Below are 16549 nucleotides of genomic sequence, written 5' to 3' on the forward strand. Positions count from 1 at the left end.
CTCGCACTATTTGTTACCACGTGACTTGTCGAAACCGCGGCGATGTATGGTAGGCTGTGTTGACAACGACGAAGCAGCATAAGACAGAGAATAGCGCGTGCTTAGCAACGGGCTTAGCAACAGCCTGTGTATCCCTAGAAGACGGTGGCACGGGTGATTCCCTCTCCCCAATAATGCTATGTGGCGCTTGCAGCAGTCACTAACGTAACTAACCCGTGACCCGTCTCTCCCATAGGGGACCGCCAGCTGTCCAGGTCTCTAGTATAGAGTAGGTCGTGGTTTAGAGCTACCGAGTTGCTACATTGCATTGTCTCGAAATTGCTCGTAAGACGTTGATTCGGGTTGCTGCGAAAGGTTGCCCCGTGTGAACGCTGCCTCACGTGACCATCTAACAACGCCATGTTGTCATACGATGCCATCGGGTGGTCCGGCCGAGAAGCTTGGGAGTCGCCCCCTGGTGCTCACTGAACGAACCGTGTCGCTGGGATGCTCCCGGGCAGCATTCGCACATTGCATGGCCTCTCAAGGAATTGCACGTGTAAGAGGCTCCCAGCGTTGATATTTCCTGGTAATTCATAATGAAAACGACATATGTGTTCCAAGTAATTCGCATTTTCATTCCAATGTGGTAGTTTTTACTGTGAGCAACAGAAACGAAACCGAAACGAGAATTCCCACCATGAGGCACAGTGGTGTCAAAACCAAAATTAGAATACAGCCACAAATACATATCAGAAAGCCACACAGACAGTCAAAAAGTAATTAGAAGTAAGAAATATTGAGAAAGCATTGAGTAGGCCGAAAGCAGTAGAAGCGGCACTAAAGACGGTAAAATATTTATCAAGAGAAGGTATCCATAGGTAAAAGGTACTCGGAATGCAAGAAGGTATAAATATCTGTAAGAAATCAAAGTAACCGTCGGAAACAGTCTCACCCAATAGTCCAAGCATGGTAGAATGACGTGGAGATAAGCGAAGACACTGAACGGAGACGACGACACAAACAAATGTTTCGTCCTGTCGCCGTCTCTGTTCTGTGTCTAGTAGACAACCTCTCTGTGATATCTATCTTCTGCCGATGGTAAAATTGTAAATAAAAGGAACCACACGAATAATTTGAAGTGGGAAATTCAAAGGTAATAGTCAAAAGACGTAGTAGTAGTAGTAGTAGTAGTGAGAAGGTGGTGGCCAAAAATAGTTTGTTGAGGTTGACGGCGAGTAGCCTAAGAGAGATCGAGCAAGATGGGCCCTTCACCGTAGCAAAGACCCCGTGGGCACCCCGTGTTTCTATCCACGTATCTCATGCCGACACCTAATCGACCTCTCGTTCGTCCTGTGGCGCTTTTCCATCAATGTTCACTGTTACGCCACCTGCGTATCAGATATATGAAAAAGCCGCCGAATTTTTTTCACGTGGCTAGACCTTTTCATACCAGACTGGAAAACTGACAAAGTTCCTTTATAGAAACAAAGCACTTTGAAGCCTTACATTTTGTTTGACTTTTAAATGTAAGTTTCCTTAAAATGTATGTTTCTCAGTCAAAATCGGAATATAGCTAGAAGATATGTCGGAAAGTGACAGAAATGCCGAAAAAGCAACAAGTGTAGTTGAAGTAGTGCAGAAGGCAGGAGAGCCTGGATCTAAAATTAAAAGCTTGCTATAATTATCGAATGAAATTGATTGAAAGTAATTCAAAATAGCCGAAGGGTCATTGAAATACAAGAACGTATAAACGACAATTCAGAGGAGCCATCAGAATAGCGCAAGAACTGTGGACATACAACTAAACGGAACCAAACAAATCATGCCAGGCAGTCAATAGTGGAAAGAAAAGAAATGTCTTAGCAAATCGTTTATCATTCTGATAGAAAATATAGCTTCTTCACTGATTGCCGGGCGCGCTACCTTTTATGGTTCTAGGATGTAGCGTACACAGGGGCTGGTCTCGATGGGGGTGCGGATGTCCTGACCTCCCCCCCCCCCCACCACCTCCATTTCTGTCGTAACATAGAGTTTCAATTGACCTTGACAGCGTAGTACCATGGTACTCAAGGCAGGACTCCCCTCCTTAGAAAAATCTTGGAATCGCCTGTGAGTGTACCATAGCTCCTCCCTGGTTCCCTCTGGTTTCCTAGCTCACTCCTGGTACCCTCACGCGACTACCAGACATCTGATCTCTCCCGATGATGGCTGATCTAATCATTAAAATAAGGGAGCTGTAATCATTAAAATAAAGTGCCGTGTAATACCGTGTACGATGCGTAGCGCCATCTCTTATCTCTTATGTGGAGAGCTCAGTTGGTTCAATGCTTCACTGCTGTACAGAAACAGGATCTCTCTGTCGTAAGGTTAGGGGGTAGATTCCGCCGAAGGGTGAAGGCGTGGGGTCAGCTCTAATTTTGGTGGGGCGTAACTAGGGGTGACAGCAGGCATATTTCTTCTATTTTCAGCCAAGAGAATAAAAGTTATCAGAATGAACTGGAATGATGCACATATCTACTCAATAGAAGGTGCTCTTTATTTTACAGGTGGAGTTGCAGAAAGAGAAGAACCTTCTAAATTTGGTGACAGCAAACACCAAGAGGTTAGCCTTACCTTTTCTTCTGTTTTCAGACAAAGGAATAAGAGTTATCAGAATGAACAGGAATTATGCACATATGCTCAATAGAAGCTGCTCTTTATTTTGCAGGTGGAATTGCAGAGGGAGAAGAACCTTCTAAACTTGGCCACAGCAAACACCAGTAGGTTAGCCTTACCTTTTCTTCTGGTTTCAGACGAATGAATAAAAGGTATCAGAGTGAACTGGAATGATGCACATATTCTCAATAGAAGCTGCTCTTTATTTTGCAGGTGGAATTGCAGAGGGAGAAGAACCTTCTCAACTTGGCAACAGCAAACACCAAGAGGTTAGCCTTACCTTTTCTTCTGTTGTCAGACAAAAGAATAAGAGTTATCAGAATGAACAGGAATTATGCACATATGCTCAATAGAAGCTGCTCTTTATTTTGCAGGTGGAATTGCAGAGGGAGAAGAACCTTCTCAACTTGGCCACAGCAAACACCAAGAGGTTAGCCTTACCTTTACTTCTGTTCTCAGACAAAAGAATAAGAGTTATCAGAATGAACAGGAATTATGCACATATGCTCAATAGAAGCTGCTCTTTATTTTGCAGGTGGAATTGCAGAGGGAGAAGAACCTTCTCAACTTGGCCACAGCAAACACCAAGAGGTTAGCCTTACCTTTACTTCTGTTCTCAGACAAAAGAATAAGAGTTATCAGAATGAACAGGAATTATGCACATATGCTCAATAGAAGCTGCTCTTTATTTTGCAGGTGGAATTGCAGAGGGAGAAGAACCTTCTCAACTTGGCCACAGCAAACACCAAGAGGTTAGCCTTACCTTTACTTCTGTTCTCAGACAAAAGAATAAGAGTTATCAGAATGAACAGGAATTATGCACATATGCTCAATAGAAGCTGCTCTTTATTTTGCAGGTGGAATTGCAGAGGGAGAAGAACCTTCTCAACTTGGCCACAGCAAACACCAAGAGGTTAGCCTTACCTTTACTTCTGTTCTCAGACAAAAGAATAAGAGTTATCAGAATGAACAGGAATTATGCACCTATGCTCAATAGAAGCTGCTCTTTATTTTGCAGGTGGAATTGCAGAGAGAGAAGAACCTTCTCAACTTGGCCACAGCAAACACCAAGAGGTTAGCCTTACCTTTACTTCTGTTCTCAGACAAAAGAATAAGAGTTATCAGAATGAACAGGAATTATGCACATATGCTCAATAGAAGCTGCTCTTTATTTTGCAGGTGGAATTGCAGAGGGAGAAGAACCTTCTCAACTTGGCCACAGCAAACACCAAGAGGTTAGCCTTACCTTTACTTCTGTTCTCAGACAAAAGAATAAGAGTTATCAGAATGAACAAGAATTATGCACATATGCTCAATAGAAGCTGCTCTTTATTTTGCAGATGGAATTGCAGAGGGAGAAGAACCTTCTCAACTTGGCCACAGCAAACACCAAGAGGTTAGCCTTACCTTTACTTCTGTTCTCAGACAAAAGAATAAGAGTTATCAGAATTAACAGGAATTATGCACATATGCTCAATAGAAGCTGCTCTTTATTTTGCAGGTGGAATTGCAGAGGGAGAAGAACCTTCTCAACTTGGCCACAGCAAACACCAAGAGGTTAGCCTTACCTTTACTTCTGTTCTCAGACAAAAGAATAAGAGTTATCAGAATGAACAAGAATTATGCACATATGCTCAATAGAAGCTGCTCTTTATTTTGCAGGTGGAATTGCAGAGGGAGAAGAACCTTCTCAACTTGGCCACAGCAAACACCAAGAGGTTAGCCTTACCTTTACTTCTGTTCTCAGACAAAAGAATAAGAGTTATCAGAATGAACAAGAATTATGCACATATGCTCAATAGAAGCTGCTCTTTATTTTGCAGATGGAATTGCAGAGGGAGAAGAACCTTCTCAACTTGGCCACAGCAAACACCAAGAGGTTAGCCTTACCTTTACTTCTGTTCTCAGACAAAAGAATAAGAGTTATCAGAATGAACAAGAATTATGCACATATGCTCAATAGAAGCTGCTCTTTATTTTGCAGATGGAATTGCAGAGGGAGAAGAACCTTCTCAACTTGGCCACAGCAAACACCAAGAGGTTAGCCTTACCTTTACTTCTGTTCTCAGACAAAAGAATAAGAGTTATCAGAATGAACAGGAATTATGCACATATGCTCAATAGAAGCTGCTCTTTATTTTGCAGATGGAATTGCAGAAGGAGAAGAACATTCTCAACTTGGCCACAGCAAACACCAAGAGATTAGCCTTACCTTTACTTCTGTTCTCAGACAAAAGAATAAGAGTTATCAGAATGAACAAGAATTATGCACATATGCTCAATAGAAGCTGCTCTTTATTTTGCAGGTGGAATTGCAGAGGGAGAAGAACCTTCTCAACTTGGCCACAGCAAACACCAAGAGGTTAGCCTTACCTTTACTTCTGTTCTCAGACAAAAGAATAAGAGTTATCAGAATGAACAAGAATTATGCACATATGCTCAATAGAAGCTGCTCTTTATTTTGCAGATGGAATTGCAGAGGGAGAAGAACCTTCTCAACTTGGCCACAGCAAACACCAAGAGGTTAGCCTTACCTTTACTTCTGTTCTCAGACAAAAGAATAAGAGTTATCAGAATGAACAGGAATTATGCACATATGCTCAATAGAAGCTGCTCTTTATTTTGCAGATGGAATTGCAGAAGGAGAAGAACATTCTCAACTTGGCCACAGCAAACACCAAGAGATTAGCCTTACCTTTACTTCTGTTCTCAGACAAAAGAATAAGAGTTATCAGAATGAACAAGAATTATGCACATATGCTCAATAGAAGCTGCTCTTTATTTTGCAGATGGAATTGCAGAGGGAGAAGAACCTTCTCAACTTGGCCACAGCAAACACCAAGAGATTAGCCTTACCTTTACTTCTGTTCTCAGACAAAAGAATAAGAGTTATCAGAATGAACAAGAATTATGCACATATGCTCAATAGAAGCTGCTCTTTATTTTGCAGATGGAATTGCAGAGGGAGAAGAACCTTCTCAACTTGGCCACAGCAAACACCAAGAGGTTAGCCTTACCTTTACTTCTGTTCTCAGACAAAAGAATAAGAGTTATCAGAATGAACAAGAATTATGCACATATGCTCAATAGAAGCTGCTCTTTATTTTGCAGGTGGAATTGCAGAGGGAGAAGAACCTTCTCAACTTGGCCACAGCAAACACCAAGAGATTAGCCTTACCTTTACTTCTGTTCTCAGACAAAAGAATAAGAGTTATCAGAATGAACAAGAATTATGCACATATGCTCAATAGAAGCTGCTCTTTATTTTGCAGGTGGAATTGCAGAGGGAGAAGAACCTTCTCAACTTGGCCACAGCAAACACCAAGAGGTTAGCCTTACCTTTTCTTCTGTTTTCAGACAAAAAAATAAGAGTTATCAGAATGAACAGGAATTATGCACATATGCTCAATAGAAGCTGCTCTTTATTTTGCAGATGGAATTGCAGAGGGAGAAGAACCTTCTCAACTTGGCCACAGCAAACACCAAGAGGTTAGCCTTACCTTTTCTTCTGTTTTCAGACAAAAAAATAAGAGTTATCAGAATGAACAGGAATTATGCACATATGCTCAATAGAAGCTGCTCTTTATTTTGCAGATGGAATTGCAGAGGGAGAAGAACCTTCTCAACTTGGCCACAGCAAACACCAAGAGGTTAGCCTTACCTTTTCTTCTGTTTTCAGACAAAAAAATAAGAGTTATCAGAATGAACAGGAATTATGCACATATGCTCAATAGAAGCTGCTCTTTATTTTGCAGGTGGAATTGCAGAGGGAGAAGAACCTTCTCAACTTGGCCACAGCAAACACCAAGAGGTTAGCCTTACCTTTTCTTCTGTTTTCAGACAAAAGAATAAGTTATCAGAATGAACAGGAATTATGCACATATGCTCAATAGAAGCTGCTCTTTATTTTGCAGGTGGAATTGCAGAGGGAGAAGAACCTTCTCAACTTGGCCACAGCAAACACCAAGAGGTTAGCCTTACCTTTTCTTCTGTTTTCAGACAAAAGAATAAGAGTTATCAGAATGAACAGGAATTATGCACATATGCTCAATAGAAGCTGCTCTTTATTTTGCAGGTGGAATTGCAGAGGGAGAAGAACCTTCTCAACTTGGCCACAGCAAACACCAAGAGGTTAGCCTTACCTTTTCTTCTGTTTTCAGACAAAAGAATAAGAGTTATCAGAATTAACAGGAATTATGCACATATGCTCAATAGAAGCTGCTCTTTATTTTGCAGGTGGAATTGCAGAGGGAGAAGAACCTTCTCAACTTGGCCACAGCAAACACCAAGAAGTTAGCCTTACCTTTTCTTCTGTTTTCAGACAAAAGAATAAGAGTTATCAGAATTAACAGGAATTATGCACATATGCTCAATAGAAGCTGCTCTTTATTTTGCAGGTGGAATTGCAGAGGGAGAAGAACCTTCTCAACTTGGCCACAGCAGACACCAAGAGGTTAGCCTTACCTTTTCTTCTGTTTTCAGACAAAAGAATAAGAGTTATCAGAATGAACAGGAATTATGCACATATGCTCAATAGAAGCTGCTCTTTATTTTGCAGGTGGAATTGCAGAGGGAGAAGAACCTTCTCAACTTGGCCACAGCAAACACCAAGAGGTTAGCCTTACCTTTTCTTCTGTTTTCAGACAAAAGAATAAGAGTTATCAGAATTAACAGGAATTATGCACATATGCTCAATAGAAGCTGCTCTTTATTTTGCAGGTGGAATTGCAGAGGGAGAAGAACCTTCTCAACTTGGCCACAGCAGACACCAAGAGGTTAGCCTTACCTTTTCTTCTGTTTTCAGACAAAAGAATAAGAGTTATCAGAATGAACAGGAATTATGCACATATGCTCAATAGAAGCTGCTCTTTATTTTGCAGGTGGAATTGCAGAGGGAGAAGAACCTTCTCAACTTGGCCACAGCAAACACCAAGAGGTTAGCCTTACCTTTTCTTCTGTTTTCAGACAAAAGAATAAGAGTTATCAGAATGAACAGGAATTATGCACATATGCTCAATAGAAGCTGCTCTTTATTTTGCAGGTGGAATTGCAGAGGGAGAAGAACCTTCTCAACTTGGCCACAGCAAACACCAAGAGGTTAGCCTTACCTTTTCTTCTGTTTTCAGACAAAAGAATAAGAGTTATCAGAATTAACAGGAATTATGCACATATGCTCAATAGAAGCTGCTCTTTATTTTGCAGGTGGAATTGCAGAGGGAGAAGAACCTTCTCAACTTGGCCACAGCAGACACCAAGAGGTTAGCCTTACCTTTTCTTCTGTTTTCAGACAAAAGAATAAGAGTTATCAGAATGAACAGGAATGATGCACATATGCTCAATAGAAGCTGCTCTTTATTTTGCAGGTGGAATTGCAGAGGGAGAAGAACCTTCTCAACTTGGCCACAGCAAACACCAAGAGGTTAGCCTTACCTTTTCTTCTATTCTCAGCCAAAAGAATAAAAGTTATCAGAATGAACAGGAATTATGCACATATGCTCAATAGAAGGGGCTCTTTATTTTGCACGTGTAATTGCAGAGGGAGAAGAGCCTCGAAAATTTGGCCTTAGAAAACCCCAAGGAAATTTGTGCACTTAGTGTCAGCCTTACCTTTTCCATTTTCAGCGAAACAAAATCGAAATACAGCCAGAAGACATTGCCGAATTAATGTGTCCAAAATGGTCAAAAAGCTATTATTTATACATCGGTATAGGTAAGTTAGTATCAGTAGGCACAAAACCAATCAAGTGGAGGGAAATACATCAGAATTATAGAAGAAAAGCATTCATTGTTAATAGTCGCAGGGTCATGCTTCGTATAAGTAGAAAAACGTATACATAGTTCAGAGGAATCATGCTCTGGAATTGTGCACATATACTCAGTAGAAGGTGCTCTTTATTTTGCAGGTGGAGTTCCAGGGGTAGCACAACTTCAGAAATTTGGTCGTAAAAAAGAGGTAGCCCTATGTTTTTTCCACTATCAGTAAAAAATAAAATAAAAAAGAAAACATAAAAACGCTTAGATTCAGTTGGAATTGTGTACATAAAATCTGCAGAATGTGCTCTTTGTTTTGCAGGTGGAATTGCAGGGGAAGAAGAAAAGAAGCAAGAAAATTTGGCAAGAAAACGAACTTTTTGTTCCATTTTCAGCAATAAATAAAAGCGCTCAGAGTAAGCTGGAATTACGCACATCTACTACGTAGCGGATGATATGTATGTTGCAGGGGGAATGGCGCAGGAAAAAGTATCCGCGGAGATAGTCCTCCATGTATGTTTGTATTTATACCTCTGTAATTCCTCTGTATTTGTACCTCTCTCTCTACTGTTGAATAAAATTTAATCCGAACACTGCGGAGAAAACGTGCATAATTTATAATGCTGGAAAGGTGGGTGGCTCTGGTCTAGATGGTGGAAAAAATATTCTCATAAACAGCGCCCCCAGACAAACTGCGGTAAGGGAGAAAAGGTAGCGCCACCTACACACTACCAACTTCATCTCTTCGGGAAATGGACTCGTCCCGCAGGGGGGTAAAGGACACCCCTCGGTGGTCGAGTCCATTAATATCAGTAGAATAGACTGAATTAGCACTCATCCACTCAAATCCTGCAGTTTTCTTGCAAAACTCGTAGCGCCCCCTAGCGGGGACGTTCTGAACTAATTCAAGGCCACGTTAGAGGTCAGACAAGGTCAACCAAGGTTAAACAAGGTCAAACAAGGTCAAACAAGGTCAAACCGTAAAAATTTTTTGAGCCCGTTTTCGACCAAAATTGTCAAGTTTTGAAGGTCGCCTTAGAGGTCAAATAGAGGTCAAATAGCGGTCAAATAGAGGTCGTTCAAGGTTACTTAAGGTGACTTCGAGGGAATGGACTCGTCCGGGGAGGGAAAGGACACCCCTCGGGCGAGTTCATTAATGGACTCGTCGAAGGGGAGTCCTTTCCCTCCCCGGACGAGTCCATTAATGGACTCGTCCTCGGGGGTGTGGGTCCCTGGCGGAATAGTCCATTTTTTTAGCATTTTGTTTCCAGTAATTTGTGCAGCATTTGCACGAGAGGCGCTGGGGTATCTTGAGGGGGTAGGCTGTGTGTGTTTGGAAAGTCCGGTCAGACCTCGCTACAACCAGCCCAGTTTGATTTTAAATATTGTAAGCCTTCAAAGCACAGCCCACTCACCTGTCAGAGTTTACGAAACATTCTGCACTTTTCCATCAGGACTCATGAATTAATTGTATTAAACATTGAATGAAAGAGAGGCAAATTTTAATTACATAAATGCAACAGAATGACAATTACAAGTTGAAACTGCATAACGTTTCTGAGTCTTCTGTAGCCAAATTTCCTGTCCGCTGTAGCAGTGTGCGCCGATACCTAAGTTCCACGGTCGTTCTTGCTGTTCCATCCCAACTGCAGAATAGTGCACACGTTTTACCGAGAATGTGTGGTCAATTTCAGCTCCATTTTATTCAGCACTTTTATTTTTTCACTGATAATGGAAAAGGCAACGCTGACCTCTTGTTTTCTGAAGCCAAATTTCCATGGTAGTTCTCCACGTCACAACCCACCTGCAGAAAAAAAAGCACCTTTTGTAAGTATGTGTGGTTAATTTGGTGAAATGGTGAAAATTTGAAGGTTCGTTATGGGCCTTCAATTTGCGTTAGCATTAGATGGCTCATGTCAACCGAAAAACGGCGGTGCCCATTTGCGGTCACGAGAAAGAAAGGACAAGCTTGAACGAAAAGAACAAAGACAACGGGAAACGACAAAGGACAATGGACCTTCCCCTAAAGCTTTTTTCTAGTTCGATTTGAGCACTTAATTTTTGGCCAAAGCATTAGCAAAAAGGTAACCCTAACTAACCTCTTGGTACTTTTAAGGGTTAAAACTCGGAGGTTTCTTATGGACCTTAAATTTGTGTCCAAATTAAAGGGCATGGTCTGCTGTGCTTGTTACTCTTAGTATTTGTAAATGTGAAAATTCGAAAGTTATCTATGGAGTTCAAATTTGGGTTCCAATTGAAGAGCAGGGTTTGCTGACTCTCGAAGCAGCTGAAAATTCGAAGGTTCTTTATCTACCTTAATTTCAGCTTTAGAGGAGCACCTTTATTTTATTTTCATTTTTTTTTCACTGAAATTTGACAAGAAGAACAGGCTAACCTCTTGGTGTTTTCTGATTGCTGAAGCCAAGTTTTGACGGTGGTCCTACTCGTCTCGTTCCACCTGCACAATAAAGAGCACAATTTCTGAGCATATGCGCGGATAATTGCATCTCAACAGAAGCATCTTTATTTTTTTCATTGGAAATTGAAAGGAAGGTAAGACTAACCTCTTGCTTTTCTCCGACTGGTGAGGCAAAATTTCGAAGGTGGTCCTCTTTGTCTCATCTCACCTGCTAAATGATGAGCACCTTTTCCTGAGTAGTATGGTCAATTTCAGCTCAATAGACACCCATGTATTTATTCAATAAAAATTGAAAAGAAGGTAGGACTGACCACCTGGTGTTTTGCGATTGCCGAGGCCAAGTCTCGAAGATCCACCTTATCTCATCCCACCTGCACAATAAAGAGCACATTTTCTGAGTATGTGTGGTTCATTTCATCTCAATAGGAGCACTTATCTTTTCACTGAAAGTTGAAAGGAAGGTAAGACCCGCTTCTTGGTGTTTTCTGATTGCTGAGGTCAAGTTTGGAAGGTCCTCCTCCTTGTCTCATCCCACCTGCAGAATAAAGAACACTTTTTTGAGTATGTGTGATTAATTTCATCTCAATAGGAGCACTTACCTTTTCACCGAAAGTTGAAAGTAAGGTAAGACCCACTTCTTGGTGTTTTCTGATTGCTGAGGTCAAGTTTGGAAGGTCCTCCTCCTTGTCTCATCCCACCTGCAGAATACAGACCACTTTTTTTAGTAAGTGTGGTTAATTTCATCTCAATAGGAGCACTTCTACTTTTTAACTGAAAATTTACAAGAGGTAACACTTTCTGATTGCTAAGGCCAACTTTCAAAGGTCCTTCTTCGTGTCTCACCCCACCTGCACAATAAAGAGCACATTTTTCTGAGTATGTGTGGTTAATTTCATCTCAATAGGAGCAATTATCTTTTCACTGAATTGAAAACAAGGTACAAAAACCCGTTTCTGATTGCTGAGGCGAAATTTCGATGCCCTGCTCCTTGTCTCATCCCACCTGCACGATAGAGAGCTTTTTTTTTTTCTGAGCAATGGCGGTTAATTTCATCTCAATGGGAGCACTTTGAAATTTTTGAGTAAAACAAATCAAAAGAAGGTAAGACTAACCTCTTGCTGTTTTCTGATTGTTGAGGTCGAATTTCTAATGTCCTTCTTGTCGCACCCCACCTGCAGAATAAAGAGCACCTTTTCTGGGTATGTGTGGTTAATTTGAACTCTATAGGAGCACTTTTATTTTTGCACTGAAACTTGGCAAGTAAGACTAACCTCTTGCTGTTTCCCGATTGGTGAGGTCAAGTTTGGAAGGTCCTCCTCCTTGTCTCATCCCACCTGCAGAATAAAGACCACTTTTTTTGAGTAAGTGTGGTTAATTTCATCTCAATAGGAGCAATTATCTTTTCACTGAAAATTGAAAACAAGGTACAAAAACCCGTTTCTGATTGCTGAGGCGAAATTTCGATGCCCTGCTCCTTGTCTCATCCCACCTGCACGATAGAGAGCTTTTTTTTTTCTGAGCAATGGCGGTTAATTTCATCTCAATGGGAGCACTTTTAAATTTTTGAGTAAAACAAATCAAAAGAAGGTAAGACTAACCTCTTGCTGTTTTCTGATTGTTGAGGCCGAATTTCTAATGTCCTTCTTGTCGCACCCCACCTGCAGAATAAAGAGCACCTTTTCTGGGTATGTGTGGTTAATTTGAACTCTATAGGAGCACTTTTATTTTTGCACTGAAACTTGGCAAGTAAGACTAACCTCTTGATGTTTTCCGATTGGTGAGGCAAAATTTGGATGGTAGTCCTCCTTGTCTCATCTCTCCTGCGGAATAAAGAGCACCTCAATTACCTGAGTGTGTGTGTTTAATTTCAGCTTTGACAAGGTAAGGCAAGGCTAACCTCTAGCTGTTTTCCCGATTGCTGAGGTCAAATTTTGAAGGTCCTTCTTCGCGTCTCGTCTCACATGCAGAATAAAGAGCATCTTTTTCTGGGCATGCGCGGTTAATTAGAGATCTAGAAGAGCAATTTTCATTTTATTTTATTCTCACTGAAAATTGACGAGAAGGGAAGACTAACCTCTTGCTGTTTTCTGATTACTTCGGAGAAATTTCGAAGTTCCTCCTCATTGTCTCATCCCACCTGCACAATAAAGAGCACTTTTTTCATATGTATGGTTGGTTTTAGCTCAATAGGAGCATTTATTTGTTCATGGAAAATTAAAAAAAAGATAGGACAAATCTCGTGGTGTTATTTGATTGCTGAGCCAAAATTTTGAAGGTCCTCCTCCTTGTCTTATTTTCCCTGTAGAGCAAAAGCACCCTTTTCGGAGAATGTGTGGGTGGTTTCAGCTTAACAGTTGAACTTATTTTTTCACTGCAACCTGGAAAGAAGGTAACACTAACCCCTCGCTGTTCTCGGATCGTTGAGGCCAAATTTCGAATGCCCTCCTTGTCGCACCCCACCTGTAGAATATTTATACTGAGAATATGTGATTCATTTGAGCTCTTTAGGATCACTTATTTCTTTATTGAAAATTGAAAAACTAACCTCTTGGTGTTTTCTGATTATTGAGGCCCAATTTCGAATGCCCTTCTTGTCGCACCCCACCTGCAGAATAAAGAGCACCTTATACTGAGAATATGTGATTCATTTGAGCTCAATTGGATCACTTATTTCTTCACTAAAAATGAAAAAAAGAGGTAAAGCTCACCTCCTGGTGTTTTCTGATTATTGAGGCAAAATGTTGAATGCCCTTCTTGTCGCATCCCACCTGCCGAATAAAGAGCACCTTATACTGAGAATATGTGATACATTTCAGCTCAATTGGATTACTTATTTCTTCGCTGAAAATGAAAAGAAGAGGTATGGCGAACCTCTTGGTATTTTCTTATTGTTGAGGCCAAATTTCGTGTGCCCTTCTTGTCGCACCCCACCAGCAGAATAAAGAGCACCTAATATTGAGAACATGTGATTCATTTGAGCTCAATTTGATCACTTATTTCTTCACTGAAAATTAAAAAAAGAGGTAAGGCGAACCTCTTGGTATTTTCTTATTGTTGAGGCCAAATTTCGAGTGCTCTTCTTGGCGCACCCCACCTACCGACATAAAGAGCACCTTATACTGAGAATATGTGGTTCATTTGAGCTCAATTGGATCACTTATTTCTTCAGTGAAAATGAAAAAAAAAAAAAGAGGTAAGGCGAACATCTTGGTATTTTCTTATTGTTGAGGCCAAATTTCGAGTGCCCTTCTTGGCGCACCCCACCAGCGGAATAAAGAGCACCTTATATTGAGAATGAGCGATACATTTGAGCTGAATTGGATCACTTATTTCTTCACTGAAAATGAAAAGAAAAGAGGTAAGGCGAACCTCTTGGTATTTTCTTATTGTTGAGGCCAAACTTCGAGTGCTCTTCTTGGCGCACCCCACCTGCAGAATAAGAGCACCTTATACTGAGAATATGTGATTCATTTGAGCTCAATTGGATCACTTATTTCTTCACTGAAAATGAAAAAAAAAAAGAGGTAAGGCGAACATCTTGGTATTTTCTTATTGTTGAGGCCAAATTTCGAGTGCCCTTCTTGGCGCACCCCACCAGCGGAATAAAGAGCACCTTATATTGAGAATGAGCGATACATTTGAGCTGAATTGGATCACTTATTTCTTCACTGAAAATGAAAAGAAAAGAGGTAAGGCGAACCTCTTGGTATTTTCTTATTGTTGAGGCCAAACTTCGAGTGCTCTTCTTGGCGCACCCCACCTGCAGAATAAGAGCACCTTATACTGAGAATATGTGATTCATTTGAGCTCAATTGGATCACTTATTTCTTCACTGAAAATGAAAAGAAGAGGTAAGGCGAACCTCTGGGTATTTTCTTATTGTTTAGGCCAAATTTCGAGTGCTCTTCTTGGCGCACCCAACCTGCCGAATAAAGAGCACCTTATACTGAGAATATGTGGTTCATTTGAGCTCAATTGGATCACTTATTTCTTCACTGAAAATGAAAAGAAGAGGTAAGGCGAACCTCTGGGTATTTTCTTATTGTTTAGGCCAAATTTCGAGTGCTCTTCTTGGCGCACCCCACCTACCGACATAAAGAGCACCTTATACTGAGAATATGTGGTTCATTTGAGCTCAATTGGATCACTTATTTCTTCACTGAAAATGAAAAGAAGAGGTAAGGCGAACCTCTGGGTATTTTCTTATTGTTTAGGCCAAATTTCGAGTGCTCTTCTTGGCGCACCCCACCTACCGACATAAAGAGCACCTTATACTGAGAATATGTGGTTCATTTGAGCTCAATTGGATCACTTATTTCTTCAGCGAAAATGAAAAAAAAAAGAGGTAAGGCGGACATCTTGGTATTTTCTTATTGTTGAGGCCAAATTTCGAGTGCCCTTCTTGGCGCACCCCACCAGCGGAATAAAGAGCACCTTATATTGAGAATGAGCGATACATTTGAGCTGAATTGGATCACTTATTTCTTCACTGAAAATGAAAAGAAAAGAGGTAAGGCGAACTTCTTGGTATTTTCTTATTGTTGAGGCCAAACTTCGAGTGCTCTTCTTGGCGCACCCAACCTGCCGAATAAAGAGCACCTTATACTGAGAATATGTGATTTATTTGAGCTCAATTGGATCACTTATTTCTTCACTGAAAATGAAAAGAAGAGGTAAGGCGAACCTCTGGGTATTTTCTTATTGTTTAGGCCAAATTTCGAGTGCTCTTCTTGGCGCACCCAACCTGCCGAATAAAGAGCACCTTATACTGAGAATATGTGATTTATTTGAGCTCAATTGGATCACTTATTTCTTCACTGAAAATGAAAAGAAGAGGTAAGGCGAACCTCTGGGTATTTTCTTATTGTTGAGGCCAAATTTCGAGTGCTCTTCTTGGCGCACCCCACCTACCGACATAAAGAGCACCTTATACTGAGAATATGTGGTTCATTTGAGCTCAATTGGATCACTTATTTCTTCAGTGAAAATGAAAAAAAAAAAAGAGGTAAGGCGAACATCTTGGTATTTTCTTATTGTTGAGGCCAAATTTCGAGTGCCCTTCTTGGCGCACCCCACCAGCGGAATAAAGAGCACCTTATATTGAGAATATGTGATTCATTTGAGCTCAATTGGATCACTTATTTCTTCACTGAAAATGAAAAGAAGAGGTAAGGCGAACCTCTGGGTATTTTCTTATTGTTTAGGCCAAATTTCGAGTGCTCTTCTTGGCGCACCCAACCTGCCGAATAAAGAGCACCTTATACTGAGAATATGTGGTTCATTTGAGCTCAATTGGATCACTTATTTCTTCACTGAAAATGAAAAGAAGAGGTAAGGCGAACCTCTGGGTATTTTCTTATTGTTTAGGCCAAATTTCGAGTGCTCTTCTTGGCGCACCCCACCTACCGACATAAAGAGCACCTTATACTGAGAATATGTGGTTCATTTGAGCTCAATTGGATCCCTTATTTCTTCACTGAAAATGAATAAAAAGAGGTAAGGCTCACCTCTTGGTGTTTTCTGATTATTGAGGCCAAATTTTGAATGCCCTTCTTGTCGCACCCCACCTGCAGAATAGAGAGCACCTTATACTGAGAATATGTGATTCATTTGAGCTCTATTGGATCACTTTTTTCTTCACTGAAAATGAGAAAAAAAAAAAGAGGTAAGGCGAACCGCTTGGTGTTTTGTGATTATTAAGGCAAAATTTTAGATGACCCTCTTGTCGCACACCACCTGCAG

At 40.9% G+C, this 16549-nt stretch overlaps 1 long non-coding RNA gene across 1 annotated transcript; it reads right to left on the reverse strand.

Moving 5' to 3' along the window:
- Nucleotides 1-9879: 9879 nt before the first annotated feature.
- Nucleotides 9880-13884, reverse strand: LOC135370483 (uncharacterized). Its single transcript, XR_010415360.1, has 11 exons — nt 13842-13884; nt 13679-13756; nt 12565-12627; nt 12406-12465; nt 12079-12296; nt 11407-11979; nt 11119-11342; nt 10953-11039; nt 10784-10846; nt 10140-10192; nt 9880-10034 (listed from the first exon to the last, which is right to left on the reverse strand). It is a non-coding gene; the product is annotated as an uncharacterized LOC135370483 (long non-coding RNA).
- Between the last annotated feature and the right edge of the window lie 2665 nt (nt 13885-16549).

The sequence above is a fragment of the Ornithodoros turicata genome, chromosome 10 (genome assembly GCF_037126465.1).
Source record: "Ornithodoros turicata isolate Travis chromosome 10, ASM3712646v1, whole genome shotgun sequence".
NCBI lineage: Eukaryota > Metazoa > Arthropoda > Arachnida > Ixodida > Argasidae > Ornithodoros > Ornithodoros turicata.